General features: G+C 41.3%; 1 protein-coding gene and 1 long non-coding RNA gene across 2 annotated transcripts in view; both read right to left on the bottom strand.

Moving 5' to 3' along the window:
• Window positions 1-14,170, bottom strand: part of SH3D19 (SH3 domain containing 19) — a 207,824-nt gene that overhangs the window by 140,401 nt on the left and 53,253 nt on the right. The window lies entirely within an intron of this gene.
• Window positions 13,786-14,170, bottom strand: part of LOC116528962 — a 45,760-nt gene continuing 45,375 nt past the window's right edge. The window contains exon 2 of the long non-coding RNA XR_004259306.1: window positions 13,786-14,115. This is a non-coding gene — a long non-coding RNA (uncharacterized LOC116528962). The remainder of the gene's footprint in view (window positions 14,116-14,170) is intronic.

Here is a 14,170-nt window from a genome sequence, read left to right as displayed (position 1 = left end):
CACACACACACACACACACACACACACACACACACACACACACACACTCACTCTCTATCTCTCTCTCTCTGTCTCTCTCTCTCTCCCCTTAAGATCACAGCCCTATGAGGGTCAGATTATATCTATTTTAATCTCATTTATATTATCAGGAGCGGCTCAATGCTTGTTGAGGCAATGAAAGCCTCAGAAGAACTAGAGGAAAAATGCCATATCCACAACAATGGGCTCTGCTATGATGACCCAGGGCAGAGTCAAAAGAAACCCATGGTATCTCTTCTGCTTCTCTTCTCAGGTCTAAGGATGCCAGGAAATACAGTATATTGGTGGGGTCACTTCAAATCTTTGGTTGCTCAGACTCCAAAATGACAATAATAACCTATGTCCCAGATTATTCCCCACCCTGATGTCCAAGCAAATACATCTAGTGCCATCGGTGTGGTAGAACTGGCCTACCCAGTTTCTGTTAGCCTGTTGTCCTGCCCATCTGCCTTCTCTCATGTGAAGTCCACCTGAGGAAGAATACAGCCTCCTTCTGGGTGACTGGATGGGACTATACTGGAATATTCCAGTGTGAGGATACATACATAGATTTTCTGTGTTCTACTGCTTTGACCGACATTCTCTCTGCCTGCTCTCTATCCTAGCCCTAGAGCACCAGATATGTTGCAGCCTCTAGGTCAGTAATCTGAGGTGCTTCAGACTTCAAATTCTCTATGACCCTTTGCCTCTTTCATATTTCTTCTGCTATAATCTCTTTGCTTATTGATACCTTCTTTTGTTCTTGTTTAGTAATAGCACTGAGACTTTAAAAGTGAAAAAGGACAGAGCAATGAATTTCAAGATAGAATAGTTCTGTTCAATCTGAGAAGTAATATAGTCCTCTCTCCACACCTGGGTCAAGTGTGTGTGGGTAGGTGGACAAGGGAAGGAGACATGAAGATGTGTTTAGGAAAGTAAGGCCAGTCAGCAAAAGTCCCTGAGTCAAACTAGCTAGGAGAGTACAGCTTCATTTCTGAGTCAACAGTCTTGATTCTTCTTATTAGATCTACCCCTTATTTCTATGGAAAAATAAATATATATTCTGAAGACAATTTAATTCCACATTCACTGTTTTGGGTTTCCCTAAATTACAAGATTTTTCTGTGATTGATTTGTGCTATGTAAACAGGAGCAACTGCCCTCAGCCTTGTTCAGGGCCAGGGAGCTCAGCCTTTAGGTTGTTTCCCAAACCAGAAATCAGGATGCTATCTAACATGTGGCAGAATATTTGAAATTACAGCTATCTCTGAAAATCAAAGGCACAAATTCTGTATCCACAGCTAAAAGTCACTTTTAAATTAAGACGGCTTTGAGTCTTAATTTTTGGCCCTACAGATATCAAGCCTTCTTATACACTGAAGGAGCTGAAAGTGCCCGTCGCTGATCTCCAGACATGCAGTGACTACTATCAAAATGAAAGCTTGCTGCACAGAGTTGAGCTCATCATCAGTGAAGCTACGATCTGCTCTAAGCTCCCAGTGGGGGAGATGAATCAGTATACTGTAAGAACCACCCTTGGGTACCTTTCACAGGCCTTCCCTTCCCCAGTGTGCTTCCTCCACATCTCATATCTTCAGAGACCCTGGGTGAACCCAGGAGTGTCTGGACAGGCCTAACTCCACAGTTCTTGGCTAAACTGTTGAAGAGTTCACCTCCTTCCCTTTGCCCTATGCATGGCCTAGCCAACTTTCCTCTCTCTCTCTCTGGGCAGTAGAGGAGACCCCCTGATGTGTCAAGTTGAAGATTTCTGGGTTCTGGCAGGAGTGGTGAGACAGGGATCAAACTGCATCTGAACCAGTGGGCCTGTAACATACACAATCATAAGTTTCTACAAGTCTTGGATTGAGAAGTCAGCCATCTTGCTTGCTGAGCTTTCTGCTATTCCCAGTCTGGGCCTCTCTGGGTTCCTCCCTATTATGCTTCTGCCTCTGATTTTCCTGGGGCCAGCTTAACTGGCTGAGGTCGTATGCCCTGGGCAAAGTGACAATTGAGAATGAAAGAGAAAGAGGAAATTCCAGAGTTGAGGATTTTGAAGAGTCAGCAAGACAGATGCAATTCTGCAGTCTCATAAGCCTAATTCACTTGTTGCCTTCCACCCCTACAGGTCAGCCTAGTAAACAAGATTCTCAAAGTGAATAAAATTTGGTTGATTCTAACAATTAGTTCTCATATTCATTCTTTTTATTAAACTGAAGACAGAGCCTAGGGAAATGCGGAAGCAGAGAACTTGAGGGCTAAAAGGAATCTGGAAATCACCTGGCCCAAAAAATCCCCACATTCTATAGGTAAAGATGCTAGGGGTTAGGCACACTAACCCCTAGCATCTTTACCTATAGAATGTGGGGTTAGAATCCAGAGGTTAGTGTGGCTCTGGCTTAATCCAAGATGAAAACCATCCAACCCTGGGATTAGACTGATTTCTGAGGAAAAAGTGGGGACTTGGAAGACTGGAAGGTTTCCGATAAAACAGGCTAGGCCGGAGGGGGAGCCTAGGCAGTGTATTAGTTAACCACTGCAGTACAACAAATTACCCCAAAACTCAGTAGCTAAAACAATGAACATTCATTATCTCATAATTTCTGTAGGACAGTAATCTGGAAGACTTAGTTGGGTAGTTATGGTTTAGGATCTTTCAAAAGGCTGCTGCTATGTCAGCCATAGCTTCAAGTCATCAAGGCTCAACTAGGAAAGGATCAGCTTCCATGCTCACTCATGTGCCTGTTACCATTCATGTGGGCCTCTCTGAAGGTATGCCTTGGGCAGCTGGCTTCTCCCAGAGTGAATGATCCAAGACAGAGGAATAAAGAGCACCCAAAATGGAAGCCACAGTCTTTTTTGACAAGGTCTCACTCTGTGGCCCAGGCTGGAGTGCAGTGGTAAAAACATGGCTCACTGCAGCCTCAACCACCAGGGCTCAAGTGAGCCTCCTCACTTCAGCTTGAGTAGCTGGGACCACAGGTACAAACCACCATGCCCAGTGATTTAAAAAATTTTTTGTAGAGACAAAGTCTTATCATGTTGCCCAAGGTGGTCTTGAACTCCTGGGCTCAAGCCATCCTCCTGCCTTGGCCTCCCAAAGTACTGAGATTATAGGCATGGGTAACCATGCCTGGCCAGCCACAGTCTTTTTATAACCTAATCTTAAAACTATATCTCAGTGGGGCACAGTGGCTCACCCCTGTAATCCCAGCACTTTGGGAGGCGGGTGGATCACCTAATGTCCAGAATTCCAGACCAGCCTGACCAACATAGTGAAACCTTGTCTCTACTAAAAATTCAAAAATTAGCTGGGCATGGTGGTGGGCACCTGTAATCTCAGTTACCTGGGAGGCTGTGTTAGGAGGAGAATCGCTTGAACCCGGGAGCTGGAGGTTGCAGTAAGCTGACATGCCCCTACTGCTCTCCAGCCTGGGTGACAGAGCAAGACTGTCTCAAAAAAAAAAAAAACTTGATGGCCGGGCATGGTGGCTCATGCCTGTAATCCCAGCACTTTGGGAGGCCAAGGCAGGTGGATCACAAGGTTAGGAGTTTAAGACTAGCTTGGCCAACATGGTGAAACCCCATCTCTACTAAATAATACAAAAATTAGCTGTGTGGTGGTGGGCACCTGTAATTCCAGCTTCCCAGGAGGCTGAGGCAGGAAAATCGCTTGAACCAGGGAGGCAGAGGTTGCAGTGAGTTGAGATCGCGCCATGCACTCCAGCCTGGGTGACAGCCTGTTTCCGTCTCAAATACAAACAAATAAAACAAAAAAATCTGACATCTCATTACTTTTTTTTTTCTTTTTTGAGATGCATTCTTGCTCTGTCACCCAGGCTGGAGTGTAGTGGCGCCATCTTGGCTTACTGCAACCTCCGCCTCCCAGGTTCAAGCGATTCTCTTGTCTCAGCCTCCCGAGTAGCTGGGACTACAGGCATGTCCCACCACACCTGGCTAATTTTTATATTTTGTAGAGACAAGGGGCTTCTCCATGTTGCCCAGGTTGGTCATGAACTCCTGACCTCAAGCGATCCACCTGCTTCAGCCTCCCAAAGTACTGGGATTACAGGCGTGAGCCACCATGCTCAGCCCCATTATACTTCTTAATACAGCAGCTTTGGATATTTATTCATTGTTGGGAATGAGGGAATGGGAACTATTTTCACTACACAGCATTGTCCATCCCTTGCCCACAAGAATCCTATAAAACTGAAACTTAACAAGTAAAATAACACACATAATGAATGAGATAGTTACATGTAGAAAAAAACTACAAGATTTTAGTAAATACACACCTCATCTTATGAGGAAGGTAAGCTTGGAGACCTGGGTGTAATCTCAAGGGAACATGCTAGGAATGAGATCATGCAGAAAGCTTAAATCTCATCAACGGTATTATGCACTCATTGAACAAAAAGAGGATTAAGACAGGAGACAGCATGGAATCTAAGAAAGGAAAAGTCAGGTAACTATATGTGTTTATCAGATTCTAGACTGTTAAGGGAGAAAGACCCTGAGTCTAAGGAATATAAACTTTACATTTATTGAGAAAAACACATTCTGTTATAGAAAAGTGCTCTTTCGGCTGGGCGTGGTGGCTCACACCTGTAATCCTAGCACTCTGGGAGGCTGAGGTGGGTGGATCAAGAGGTCAAGGGATCAAGACCATCCTGGCCAATGTGGTGAAGCCCCAACTCTACCAAAAATACAAAAATTAGCTGGGCGTGGTGGTGTGCACCTGTAGTCCCAGCTACTCAGGAGGCTGAGGCAGGAGAATTGCTTGAATCTGCGAGGCAGAGGTGACAGTAAACTGAGATTGCGCTACTGCACTCCAGCCTGGCGACAGAGCAAGACTCCATCTCAAAAAAAAAAAAAAAGAAAGAAAGAAAGAAAAGAAAAGTGCTTTTTCACTCAGTTTTTGTAAAGATGAGATATTTCATCTTAGTAAGTGAAATGCTCATGGAGATTAGCCACCTCCATTTGTTCTCATTTTAAACCTCTTTAAACCACAACACACTAATTTGGCTTCTCTACTCATATGAAGAAGAGGTACCCTGGTTGGGAAAAATGAAAATTCCAAATAATGAAAATGAATAGCCTTTAGTGAGAATAAATATCCTGGTTCATACATAAGTCTCAGAGTTTACTGAGTCAGTCCCTTGAATTTGATCTCTTCTAGGTGTTCTGACAAGGCCTGAATTCCAGAAGCTAAAAAGCTAAGAACCTAGAGACTAGATTGAGATTACTTGAGTCAAGTCATGTTGCTTGTAGAAGACTTGCCTAAGTGAATTCTCTGGATAACGTGACATATCTATTTCATCTCTTAACAATGGCAGGAACTCATATTTATTTTATGACTCCTCTGTATTAAGTACTATGATGGTCACTTTATTATCTTATTTAATCTTAACAACTCAAGAAAGTATTATTTAGCCCCATTTACAAATGAAATAAAAAGACACAAAACTGAGGTTCAAAGAGGCTAAGTAATTTGCCTAAGACTGAACAGCTAATATTTAATTTAACAGATCTATCCAGGGCTGTCAGACTTCAAAAATATGGCTCTTTCAGCTGTGTGTGGTAGCTCATGCCTGTAATCCCAGCACTTTTGGAGGCCAAGATGGAAGGATCGTTTGAGGCCAGGAGTTTGCAACAAGCCTGGGCAACATGGTGAGACCCTCTCTCTACAAAAAAGCAAAAAAACAACTAGTCCAGCATGGTGGCATGCGCCAGTAGTCCCAGCTATTCATGAGGCTAAGGTGGGAAGATTGATTAAGCCTGGGAGATTGAGGCTGCAGTGAGCTGTGATTGTGTCACTACACTCTAGCCTGGGCAACAGAACAAGACCCTGTCTCAAAGAAAAAAAAAAAAAAGGATCTTTCCACTATACCAAATTACCTCCATTCATTGTTGGAAAGCTGTAAGGTTTTTCCTTATATTACACCAAAATAACACCTGACCTTTGGCCCTAGTTATTTGTGCCTCTTACTGTATCTCTTGTCTTTGTTTGTAGTTCCTTGGGTACATATAGCTTTTACTTTTCCTTCTGAATAGATAAAAACAGACTTGAGAAAAGAAACTAATGTCCTATTCATCTTTTTGACCTGCTAACAACACATAGTATCTTGCAAAGTATCAAATCTTATTTTTTCAATTAACAAAATGAAAGCTATAGACTACAGAAAGCCAGCTGTCAAAACCATAAGGAAGAATTCCTTTAGTATGAGTAGAAGTGAATAAACATGAAAAGGGAATACATTTTGTTAGTGATCAAAAGAACAGGTGCATCTCTGTAAAGGGGGACTGGTTTTAAAGGGCATTAGTGTTCCAAGCAATTAGGATGGCACTCAGAGCAGATTAGTCCCTGTGGAGAAGATGAGTGCAGTCCAAGGAAACCTGTGTACTGGTCAATAAGGCAAAGATCCAGGGAGAGAAAGAAGGCTGTCTCTGAAAGGTTGTACAGGGCTTGGTCCTGACATAACAGATGCTAAGTACATCACATGTTGCTTAATGATGGAGATCCGTTCTAAGAAATGTGTCACTAGGTGATTTTGACATTGTGTGAACATCATAGGGTGAATTGACACAACACTCAGTGATATAGCCTACTACACACCTAGGTTACATGCCTATTGCTCCTAGACTACAAACCTGTGTACCATGTTACTGTACTGAATATGGTAGGCAACTGTAACACAATGGGAAGTTTTATATATCTAAACATAGAAAAGGTACAGTAAAAATATAAAAGGTAAAAACTGGTGCACCTATATATAGGGCACTTACTGTGAATGGAGCTTGCAGGACTAGAAGTTGCTCTGGATGGGTCAGTGAGTGAGCAGTGAGTAAATGTGAAGGCTTAGGACATGACTGTACACTACTGTAGACTTTACAAACACTGTACACTTAGGCTGCACTACATTTATTTTTAAATTTTTCTTTAATAATAATCCTTGCTTATTATAACTTTTTTACTTTATACACATTTTTATTTTTAAGAACTTTTGATTCTTGTAATAACAGCTTAAAACACACATTGTACAGTTGTACAAAAATATTTTCTTTCCTTATATCCTTATTCTATATGTTTTCTGTTTTTAAAATTTTTTATTTTTATTTTTTAAGCTTTTTTTAAAAAAACAAAACAAAACAAAAAAACTAAGATGTGCCAGGCATGGTGGCTTATGCCTATAATCCCAGCACTCTGGGAGGTTGAGGCAGGTGGATCACCCGAGGTCAGGAGTTCAAGACTAGCCTGGTCAACATGGCGAAACCCTGTCTCTACTAAAAAATACAAAAACTGGTCTGGCTGGGCATGGTGGCTCATGCTTGTAATCCCAGCACTTTGGGAGGTTGAGGCAGGTGGATCACCTGAGGTCAGGAGTTTGAGATCAGCTTGGCCAACATGGTGAAACCCCATCTCTACTAAAAATACAAAAAAATTAGCCAGGCATGGTGGCGCATGCCTGTAATCCCAGTTACTAGGAAGCTGAGGGAGGAGAATATCACTTGAACGCGGGAGGCAGAGGTTGCAGTGAGCTGAGATTGTGTCATTGCACTCCAGCCTGGGTGACAAAGCAACATTCTGTCTCAAAAAAAAAAAAAAAAAAAAGAAACAAACAAACAAAATAAGACACAAACACACATATTAGCTAGCCTAGGCCTACACACGGTCAGGATCATCAATATCGCTGTCTTCCACCTCCACATCTTGTCCCACAGGAAGGTGTTGAGGCGCAGTAACATGCATGGAACTGTCATCTCCTATGATAACAACGCCTTTTCCAAAATATTTTGACAGACCTGCCTGAGGCTGTTTTGCAGTTAACTTTTTTTTAATAAGTAGACAAAATACACTGTAAAATAATGATTAAAAGTATAGCATAATAAATATATAAACCAGTAACACAGTCATTTATTATCAAGCATTATGTTGATATAGTTTGGATGCTGACCCCACCCAAATCTCATGTTGAATTGTAATCCCCATGTTGGAGGTGGGGCCTGGTGAGAGGTGACTGGATCATGGGGGTGAGTTTCTCCTGACTGGTTTAGTACCACCCTCTTGGTATTATCCTCAAAATAGTGAGTGAGTTCTGGTCATTAGAAGTGTGTGGCACTTCCTCCTCTCTCTCTTCCTTTCACCATGTGACATGCCTGCCCCCCTTTGCCTTCTGCCATGATTGGAAGCTTCCTGAGGCCTTTTCAGAAGCAGATGCCGCTACGCCTCCAGTGCAGCCTGCAGAACCATGAGCCAATTAAACCTCTTTCCTTATCCATTACTCAGTCTCAGGTATTTCTTTACAGCAATAGAATGGCCTGCCACATATATACTGTACGTAATTGTATATGTTATGCTTTTATACAACTGGCAGTCAGGTTTATAACAGCACCACCATGAATATCCTACAACTATAACGTCACTAGGCAATAGGAATTTGTCAGCTCCATTATAATCTTATGGGACCACCCTAGTATATGTGGTCTGAAATGTCATTATGAGGCACATGACTGTATACAGACTAATTCTACCACTTTCTGATTTGTGAAAAAAAAGCTTCACTAAAAATTCATTGTCCAAGTTCAAAAATTAAAACTAGACTGGACCTTTTAGTAGAGGGAACACAAAGGCAAAAGCCAAGGCCTGATATACATATGCTAGAGAAGTCAATTCTTCTTTATTTTTTTTGAGACAGGGTCTCACTCTGTTATGCAGGCTGGAGTGCGCTGTCCCAATCACAGCCCACTACAGCCTCAACCTCTCAAGTTCAAGTGATCCTCCCGCCTTAGCCTCCTGAGCAGCTGGGACTACAAACATGTATCACCCTGTCTGGCTAATTTTTTAATTTTTCTGTAGAGATGGGTCTCACTATGTTGTCCAGGCGGGTCTTGAACTCCTAAGCTCAAGCAATCCTTTCACCTCTGCTCCCCCGCAAAGGTCTAGAATTATAGGCGTGAGCCACTATGCCTGGCCTGAATTATTGTTTAGGAGACTGTTTCATAAGGAGATCTATTTATTTTCCAATACAACAGATTGACTGATGGGTTGAATTAGAAAATAAACAATGGTGTCCATTTGCCCTTTCTGTTAATTTAGATAAAAAGCTACAAAACTTGCAAATTTGTTGTCTTCCTTGTTTTAGCTTCAGGGTGCTCAAAAGAAAACTGAATTTCGAAGTGGCATCTTTGCTTTACAACAGTCGTTCTCTAAGGGGACATTTGGCAATGTCCGGAAATCTTTTTTGGTTGTCACAACTAGGTGTAGCACATGTTACTCACATTTAATAGGTAGAGGTTAGCGATGCTGCTTAATATCCTATGATGAACAGGCTAGCCGCTCCACAACAAAGAATCATCTGGCCCAAAATGTCAATAGTGCCAAGGCTGAGAAACCCTGGTTAATAGGTACCATCAACATGAATCCAAGCCATCACCAAGATAAACTGTTTGGGTACAATTAAATAAATACTTAAAGCTGAGAAATTAGTTCAACAACAATAATAAAAACAGCAGCTGCCATTAATTATCACAGGTGAAATAGGCCAAACCCAAGCTAAGTATTAGCTCTACAATATCTCATTTAATTCTTATGAAAATCTTGTGGGATATTATTATTCCTATTTTGCAGAGATGATTATTATAGTTACTGTGTACAGCAGAGGTATTTAAGATAACTTTAGTGATAGCATAGAGTAATAATCTGGTGACAGAGAATCTAAGACCTGAAGACACAGCATGATGAGAGAGGCAGAAACTAAGAGCTGTGTTCAGGAAAGTCCCTGGGGTGGGCATTAAGCACCCATTCTCTTGCTTCCAACTCTTTGGCATTTCCTTCTAAGAGCCAGTGAAGCAGTAAAATGACAGATCCAGCATATATCTTGATAACTGAATGAAAAGGAAGAAAATATTTGTACACAGATAATGTAGGCAAAGGCGAAGATAAATAGATAAAATATGGTGATAAGCAATGCATGATTTAATCTTTGAGATCATCAACTGATTCCAATGCCTTCATGGTACAACGGGAAAATACAAGCCTTAGGGAAAGGGTGACTTGCTTAAGGTAATACAGCCATACCTCAAGAAAACAAAAGAATAGCACTGTGGGCTGAAAACCAGAGGAACTTTCTCCAAAATGATAAAACATTTTAGCTTAGATTTAGAAAGGGTTAAGAGGGTCACACCTTTCTCTTTAGGAACAGATATTTCTTATATAACTAAAAGCCATTATCACAGCTGTCAAGATTAACAATAAGTTGGTTTTTAAAATCAGGATCCAAACACACTGATGTCTCTTAAGTTTCTTATAATCTAGAGCAGTCTCTTTCCCTTTTTACCCTCATAACTTGACTTGCAACAGTAACTGGGTCAGATGCTTTGTAAAATGTCCTACATTCTGGATTTGACTATTTACTTCCTTGAGTTGTAATTTGACTTACTCCTTTATCCTTCATATGTGCTGTGAGTGAAAGTAGCTTTAGAGATTCAGGTTTCACTTTTCTTTTTTTAACAAGGATACTTCATAGAGGATAACATCAGGAGGCACATGTCCCACTTTTAGTGATGCTAAGATTGATCAGAGGGTTCAAATGTTAACGGCCTAAGCTCTCCATCAACTTTTCACCTAAAGATTTGATAATCATTCCTTGAATCAATTATTTCATGAGGGGCTGTGAGAAAATCACCACTTGATTTTTAATGCTACTGGTCCAACCACATTTATTAGTTGGAATTTTCCCTCACCAACTAAACCTATTTTGATACTCTGAACTACAGTTTATACAAGAAAAGGTAACTATTTAATTCTCTCCATTTACCTTCCAATTTTCAAAATAAAGTGGTGGTGCCTTAGTTACATCAGTAACTGATGTAGAGTTTATTTCCAACTAAATAGACACCAAAACTGAAATATATTTTTTACAAAACATTTAAACAAAAGAGAAGAGAGATTCCATTAGCAATCCAACTAACATATAAAGGGTATAGGCCAGTACTTCAGATTTGTCCAGTGATAAGAAGTCCAAGGACCTGGAACAACCACAAGATCCTCAGAGGGAAAGGACTGTCTGGTCAACTTTTTGTTCCTGTGGCAAGTCAACAGAAAGATCTGTCCAAAGCTTTCAGGTCTCTGCAAAATGAATAATAAGCCACCTTTACACTAAACATGATCTGAAGGCAAATCTCAAACTGAGTTCTGACTTTTTAAAAAAACTATACTTAATTGAGTTAACTCAATAGCTACAATTGCCTGTGAATACCATAAATGAATTGGAATACTGACATAGATGGTTGTGCTATGAATAAGAAATCTTTTTCTTCAATGAAATGAGCTGGAAAAAACTGCCAGTTGTAATATTAATTTCAGAAAAAATTAAGGTGTAAAGTACTAAGAGTCATTATATAATGATAAAATCACAGTGAGTGGCAGAAAACCAGAGTGAATGTATAAACCACAAAAAAAAAATTGGATATACAAAACAAGAACCATTAAACAAGTATTCAGAAACGATCACAAATGTAATAGTAGTAGGAGAGTTTCATCCCCATCAAACAGATACAAATGAAAATAAGTGAATCTGAAAAACACAAATTTGGTAAAAATTCATGGTCTGGCAGTGTCTGCTTGCTTATAAAAAAGCAAATGGAGAGATTTTTTCAAATGTTCACTTCTAAAATCTTTTAAAATGTATTTAAAGAGGTAAACATCTTTATGCTGCTTTATTGAGATATAGCGAACCTGGCATCTGCCCTACCACAATAGCCCTGGCTGCTGAGCTGGCCATATTTCTGCATCCCCATCTTCTCACCTTCCTCTATAAGGGTACTTACCCCAGGGACAATTAATCCATGGTCATGCATCTATATCCTGGTTAGAAAAGATAATGTGTACCAAATAAGATGTCTTGGGAGTCTGAACCGAAAATAGGGAACAACTTGGGCAGTTCATAGTAGGACAGAAAGAAATGACATGGAATGTGGTTGAGCCATATTAATAGCAGAGACCCAGAGAGAAGATCCTGCTATGAGCTCTTAAGCTATCAGCCCCTTTCCAGCTCTGGTCTTCAGGGCTGTCCTATGGCAGCTCCCGGTGTCCGTTATCCTGTTCTTATTGTTCCATAGATACCTAATAAGTTTGCTAGGGCTGCTGTAACAAAGACTACATGGACTTAACCAACAGAAATTTATCTTCTCAAGGTATCAGCATGGCTGGTTCTGAGGGCCATGAGGGAAGGATTTGTTTCAGGCATCCTAGGCTTGTAAATAGCTGTCTTCTCCCTCTGCGCATGTCATATACATGAAATTTCCTTTTCTAAAGACATCATTCATTCAGATTAGAACCCAACCAAATGACCTCTTTTTAATATAATTACCTCTTTAAAGACCTTATCTCCAAATACTGTCATACTCTGAGATATGGGAGTGTGGTTAGGATTTCAAGATGAATTTTTGAGAAGGCATAATTCAGCTCACAACAATAGCTTTAAAAATAATATCCTCTTGATTTAAGCTAGCTTAAGTGGGCCTCAGTTGCCTGTAACTGAATAGTTCTTACCAAAATAGCTACATTTCCTGGTCTTCCATTATTATTTGAGACAGATTCCTTCTGTTGCCCAAGCTGGAGCACAGTGGTACAATCATAGCTTATGTAGCCTTGAACTATTGAGTTCAAGTGATCCTCCTGCCTCAGCCTCCCGAGTAGCCGGGCACTTCTTCAAGTACGTGTCACCACACCTGGCTAACTTTTAAATTTTTGTAGATATAGGGTCTCACTGTATTGCCCATGCTAGTCTCAAACTCCTGGCCTCAAGGAAACCTCCCAGCTCAGCCTTTCAAAGTGCTGGGATAATAGTCATAAGCTACCACGACCAGCCACTTCTATTATTTTTAAACTACTGATATGTTTCTTTCAAGCCTCCCAATATTTTAAGCTGCAAGATAGCAGTAATATTTTATTTTATTTTATTTTATTTTATTTTATTTTATTTTATTTTATTTTATTTTTGAGACGGAGTTTCACTCTTGTTACCCAGGCTGGAGTGCAATGGCGTGATCTCGGCTCACCGCAGCCTCTGCCTCCTGGGTTCAGGCAATTCTCCTGCCTCAGCCTCCTGAGTAGCTGGGATTACAGGCACGCGCCACCACGCCCAGATAACTTTTTGTATTTTTAGTAGAGACGGGGTTTCACCATGTTGACCAGGATGGTCTCGATCTCTTGACCTCGTGATCCACCCGCCTCGGCCTCCCGAAGTGCTGGGATTATAGGCATGAGCCACCGCGCCCGGCTGATAGCAGTAATATTTTAATAGCTCATTGAATTCTGCCTCCACAGACCTAGCACCCTACAAACAAGTGGCGTGGAAAACAAAAGGCAAAGTAAAGATTTCTGTAGCGGATATTGTGGTGTACCACCCAGACCCCACTTTAGAACTGAAGAATTCATTCCCCTAGCAACCAGGAATGTTGGTTGCTGGCAGTTCACAGCTAAGTCCTATCCCAAGAACTGCCAACAGAGCCACCTCACCCAAGGTAATTTCCCCTCCTAGGTGGCTACCTGCATTCAATGATGTAGACCTCTAAGAGCCCATCCTTCTTAGCTCAGTACAGAAAATCTCTGAGGGCCACCTCAGCTCCAGAGAAACTTGTGAGATGGGCTGAGGCCTCTGTTGCAAATATATCACAGTTCAACTTTCCCTCTAAACAATCCTCCTACCTACCCAAAAGGTGCTGATCCTGAGACCACTCTAAAATAAATTTCCTGCACACAAATCTGTCTTAGGAGTCTATTTCCCAGGAAACCTGACTTACAGTGTAGCTAACACTGTAACAGAAATGAAAACAAACCAAAAAACTCAGAAAAATTAACCAGATACTGGGTTAATTTCCTCTTTTTCATTTCTCGCTTTTCGAGAATCCTGTCCACCTTCTATCTCCTTGCTAGAGACAGGGTCCTGTTCCTTCCAGGGCCCTCAACCAGCCACTCCTCAACACCACAGACAGAAACCCCAGACACCCTGATCTTCCAGGACAGCAGGGGACACCGCAGATCCCAGTTCCTCCCCTGGGTCCTGCAGCTGCACTTCTCTTGAAGTCTGGTCCCTTCAGGAGAGCAAAGGAGAGGAGCGGGTGAAGCAGAGGAATCCACACAGGAGGA

Source organism: Sapajus apella, unplaced genomic scaffold (assembly GCF_009761245.1).
Source record: "Sapajus apella isolate SASKATOON/1434 unplaced genomic scaffold, GSC_monkey_1.0 scaffold61, whole genome shotgun sequence".
Lineage (NCBI taxonomy): Eukaryota > Metazoa > Chordata > Mammalia > Primates > Cebidae > Sapajus > Sapajus apella.
The sequence above is the reverse complement of the archived record's forward strand: the minus strand, read 5'-3'. Positions and strand labels throughout refer to the sequence as shown.